Consider the following 5,610-nt stretch of genomic DNA (forward strand, 5'->3'; position numbering starts at 1 on the left):
ACGGCTTCGTTAACCCTCGCGTCCCACTGACGCCGCCACGCAGTGGATCAGGGCTTGAAGGGGGAGGGATAGCCGAGCGGCTAGCTGATATCAGTCCTGTTGCGGCTCGCAAGCAAGTCGATGACTTTGGCTCTTGGAGACTGAGCATAATCCGTCAAGTACGCGACGGTATGCACGATCTTGAACGGTCCTACGAACCGAGGTCTCGACTTCGTCTTGAAGACTGCAGACACCGCATGACTAGGTAGGTTTCTAGCGTTTAATAAAACTTGTACACCGACCTCAAACCTCTCAACATTGCTTCTGCTCTTTGCATCTGCATGTTCCTTCTGCGTGTCTTGGCTTTCGTATAAGCTTAACCTTCCGAAGAAGATGCGCACGCATCCGATCATCTATGTTGGCTTGCTTAAGCCATACGAAGACCCTGCTCAGGTGAGTGCCGAGGCGTTAGCACCAACGGTGGCTGGACCACGGACAGCTGCAGGGAAGCAGGTGGTAAAGCCACGGGAGGCTAAGCGACAGCAAGTGGTGGGCCCACAGATGGCTGATCAACAGCATGCGGCAGAGCCACAGGCCACGGAGCGAAGTGCTCGAGCTGCAGGAGCAAGTCAAGCTGAACGTTCAGCCGAGCGCCTGGACGCGCAAGGTCTGAGACCGGGTTGTGAGTCAACAGTGGTGGACTTAACCTATTCACAAGGTGGATCATCTCTTCGCGATCGACAGATGGGCGGTGAGCGTGAATGTTCGCGTCGTGGACGCCGGCGTCGTATGGACGCAGACGCCGTTCCGGCAAGTGCTGACTCTCCCCGCGAGAGCCCAGTTGAGGCAAGACCTTCTCCCGCTTTGCTCGATGAGCATGGTAATCCCACTTTCACGTGGAACGCCTTGTGGCGCGGCGTAGATGCCAATTTCGTACCCAGTACTTTGTGAGGTGGAGGGGTTACCCTCACTCACAGAACGCATGGGAGTGTGAGGTTATCCCCCGGCAAGATTGCCCTGTCGTCGTTGACGCTTACGATCAGGCACATCATGGGCCGAAGCGCCACCACCCACTAGAGAGGGGAGCGATCAAGTCAGTAGTTGAGCTCAGGCTCTGACCAGTGGCTTCAGCAGCCAGCTCGTACGTATGAGTAGTGCTCGCAATGGGAGCAGGCGGTAAAGAGACCTCGTGGTGTTAGGGACATGGTCTTGAAAGGCGCAGGTGCTTCGTGTTGTGCTGAACAAGGTTCAGGCACAAGCGTCTCGATAGACGCATAGTTGTTTTTGAAACAACGGCATTGAGCTATAAGGGCGATGCCCGTACGTTAGTCCGAGAACGGACAACTCATGGTATGAGAGGGCTGCGCCCGGGTGCTTTTGAACAGCCGACCTGTGGCTTCCAAAGCCAACGCTCGACCACTGAGCTAAAAGGGTGTTGCCCTTAAGCTTGTTTAACCCTTCCGTCACTAAGGCTTGATAAGGAAGAATGTGGTTTTTTTCACATGCTTGATAATCAAGCATGTGGGGATCGTCATAGAATGGGCGTTTAAGCCGCTCAGTCCCCGGTGTACAGGGCTTGGGGTCCTAACTGTAAAGATAAAGTTCCTTGGAGATACGCTGTCGTAAAGACGGTGCTTCAAACGAGAAGCCTCTGAACCATCCATTCATTCTCCAAAACGACACGCGGGACCAAGATGCCTCCCCGCCGCGTCACGCGCGCTGAAGCGGAGGCGTTCCTGCGTCGTCTCGACGGGAAGGAAGGCGCAGAACGCGCCCGGCTGCTTGAAGAGCACCGTGCGTATGTCGATGGTACGCGAGACCGCGATGCTGACTTTGGCGACGACGTGGTGGGTGAACCGCTTGTTTCAGCTCCTACGTCAGCAACGACAGGAAGGCGGCCTAGGATGACAGTGGCTTCACGCAAGCCTCCTGCTCCAGCTACGTACCAGAAGAAGGGCGCACTAGTGGGGTACTACAATTTGCTGGCAAGAGCGCCGCGGCTGAAAGGGAAGGCGCCTGTCGCAGCATTGTATGTAGAAGAGTTTGCTGCCGATGCTGCTTCTGCTGATGAGGATGGGAGTGACAGCGGAGATGAAGATTACGTGGAAACGGGAAAAGACCAAGGAAATGACGACGCTGAGTTTGACATGGCGACAGCGATAACAACACCGAAGAAGGCGGCGAAGAAGAAAAGACCGGTAAAGGCGACTGGTACGACTAAAGCAAAAGGTAAGCGTAAGCGCGCAGCATCGAAGAGCTCAAGAGCTGACAAATCTGCGCGGACAACTAGTCCACACGTCGCTGCTGATGACGAAGCCGACAGGTGAGGAGATTATGCGTTTTTCGTACGATGTGTTTCTCACACTTGATGTTCGTAATTGTTTGTAGCGATGCGTCTGTTGGTGGCGATTTGGACTAAAGTGACACGTCGCCATCTCCGCCATGTGCAACAAACACAACGCAGGCAAATCGTGGACCCACGTCGACATCGCAAGATGCTTCATCTGCGCAATAGACTTCACTCTTAACGCCACCTCGATCTTCGGCTGCCAGGTACGGTGTCACATGATGGATATCAAGCATGTGGGAGATTTATTTCTGACAGCATGCTGTATATTACTGTTGGTTCTGCAAGGTCCTGGATATGGCTACTGTTATTCACACAACTGCGGTTCCCACAACCCCGCCTCCTCTCTATTCCCGTATGTATTTTGCTAGGATGAATATCATGAATTGCAATTACTAACTATGCTTGATATTGCTGTTTGTAGATCCATCAAAGCTTCAAGACTATGGACACTTTCTTGGGCTATATGATGGTAGCTACGGCCCTTCCGATTCAGTTCTTGAGTGTGCGGAATCTCCCCTAGAGTTAGTTCTCTATTTTTTGCCAAGAGAGGTTTGGATGCACGTGGAAAGGGAGACGTACAAGTATTACGAACTTCACTTCGCAGAGCGGATGGAGGCTAAGTTTCGTGCACAGACTGGAGAAAACAAGAAGACGCTAAAAGAGATTGTGGCGAACGAAAGACGTATTCATGAGGAAATAAAAGCTCATGCGATTCTCCAGTGTATCGGTCTGCTATTGGCACGTATGTTGTGCCCGCACTCACGGCGAGTGTTTGACCATTGGGCCACATCATCGGTTGGCACGGTACCGATTGGAACGTTTGAACGATTCATGAAGCGAGACCGGTTTGATAGGATTATGCGGTTTCTCCACTTTACGGACAACGACGCGCCGGCTGCAGAGACGGACAAGGGTTGGAAGGTGCGATCAATTATGAACACATTGGAGAGGACGTTTCTGAGTGGATTTATTACGCTCCCATGGTTGTCATTCGACGAAGCAATGCTGCCTTCGAAGAGCAAATTCAACCCGACGCGTCAGTTCGTGAAAGACAAGCCCCACCGATGGGGGACGAAACTTTTTATGACGTGCTGTGCGAAGACATCTTATTGCCTCAGGTACGTCTGTTTGCGATAGCGTCTGCTTCCATGCAGACGTGTTTTTATTTTTGGATTGCAAAGTCTCACATGATTGATGTTATGCTTGTATTGAACGGACCCATGTCGGATTATTCTGAATTTGAAATGTTGAATTTCTCGCCGTGCTGGATATCACGCATGTGAAATTACGAATTATGGTGGATATACTGTGTGTGAAGATTGGAACTTTACTATGGAAAGAAGAACAGGGCAAATAGAGGTGACATGAATGAAGTGGATCTGCGGACGATAGCTCTGGCCCAGCAGCAATGTTACGGAACATGAGCGCTGTGCTTCCTTCTAAAAAGACGGGGTTTTCTACGCGGTGGCAACCGATCGGTTCTACACACCGATACAAAGCTCGCTACAACTCCTTGAGAGGAACGTCTATTCTGTGGGCACCGTTCAAACTAACAAGAAAGGGTTTCCGCCATCGCTGAAGCAGGACAAGAAAAAGCGTCCGAAAAACATCGCTCGCGGCACAACCCAGATTGTGGTGTCAAAGTCAGTCCCGAAGCTCTCCGCTCTTGTTTGGTTCGACAATACCATCGTGTACATGCTGGCTTGTGGAAGTAGTTATGCAATGGACTCTTGTGGTAACTTATTCAGTTTATTTTTACTGCTACTATTTTCTAACCATATAGTTTATTTCAATGTAACAGAGCGGCGCTTTCCAGGTACATTAGGACAGAAGGAGACGGTGCCTTGCCCCGCCGCCATGGCGACGTACCATCGGTGTATGGGCGGGGTCGATGTCCACGACCAACTTTATCTGCAACGCTACTCGCTGCAACTCTCTCTACGTTTTCGGAAGTATTACAAGCGTTTGGCCATGGCCTTTTTGACATGGCTATCGTCAACTGCTATATTGTGCACCGCGAGGCCTGCCAGTTGAGAGGCGATCCTCCGGCTGATCACGCCGGTTTCATCGCTCAGTTGCAAGCCCAGCTACTACAAGTGGGGTCAGCCGAATTTGCAAACACGGTAAGTAAGGTGCTCCTTCTGCTTGTTGTTCTCATTACTAACTAGTACTGTATGTGTCCAAAGATGTACTCACCTAGACCAGTTACACCACTGCATGGCGACGCTCCACCGTCCACCCACCAACTAAAGATGGCCGATGAATGGGTGGGGGTGAATGGAAGTCGAAAGCGACGTCAACGGTAGTGCAAGCTCTGTACTATACGCAAAACAAGCATTACACAGCGGCAGGTGACGCGATTCTACTGTCCTGGCTGCAGTAAAGGCTCAAAACGGTACGTTGCTATGCTCTATGTTTCTTACTACTGCTATATAACACGTATAATGCAGTGTCTACTTGTGTGACAAGGTGCGCCAAGCACATTACCCCAATAACAACCAGACTTGTTTCTCCATTTGGCACCAACTTTAGCGCAATGGAAGCGAGCGCAAACAGCCGCGCCACGGCCGCGGTATCCAGCTGAGCCCCCCCTCCCCCCCCCAAAAAAAAGGGGGCGGAAGGACAAGAGGATCGTGAAGAGGAGGAGGCCGCAGGTCTCGGCAATGAGGGAAGTGATGGTGGTGAAAATTCTGATAGTGATCAGAACGAGACAACGGAAACTGAAGGCGACGACGCGGTAGAGAGAGAGCACCAAGTGTAGGAAACAGTGAAACTGCGTAGGTAATAGCCCAAATGACTTGCTTTTAGCAAACAGATGCAATAGACAAATTTGCTTTCGTAGCCGCTCTGCACGTGACTCCGTCAAAAACGATTCATTTCCAATAAAAGAGCCATTTGCACATGCATGATGTCGCGTATGGGCCTTACGGAATTTACTCACCATGCTCGATATAAAGCATGTGGGTTTAAAATACGTACGATTGCAGGATCTTGTACAAATATACAGACACCGATCTTTTTTTTCCTCTACAAATTTTACGTTAAGACTTTTTTTAACATGCTTGATATCAAGCATGTGAAAAATAGTCTGTGCATTCAAGTTTTGCTCTCGTAACGGAAGGGTTAAGCGTGAACAATCGCTCATGGAACGAGAGGGATTTGCCTTGGTGGGCTCGAGCCACCGACCTGTGGCTCCCAAAGTCAACGCTCAATCATTGAGCTAAAAGGGTGATGCCCTTCGGCTTGTCCAAGAGTAGGCAATCGTTCATGGAACGAGAGGA

The 5,610-nt window shown here is 50.7% G+C and overlaps 1 pseudogene across 1 annotated transcript; it reads right to left on the reverse strand.

Annotated features, from left to right (window-relative positions):
* Positions 1–1,341: 1,341 nt before the first annotated feature.
* On the reverse strand, positions 1,342–1,413 carry PITG_28893 (annotated as a pseudogene). The gene has a single exon. The product of its transcript is annotated as a tRNA-OTHER (tRNA).
* Positions 1,414–5,610: the final 4,197 nt, after the last annotated feature.

This window comes from Phytophthora infestans, genomic scaffold (genome assembly GCF_000142945.1).
Source record: "Phytophthora infestans T30-4 supercont1.45 genomic scaffold, whole genome shotgun sequence".
Classification (NCBI taxonomy): Eukaryota; Oomycota; class Peronosporomycetes; order Peronosporales; family Peronosporaceae; genus Phytophthora; species Phytophthora infestans.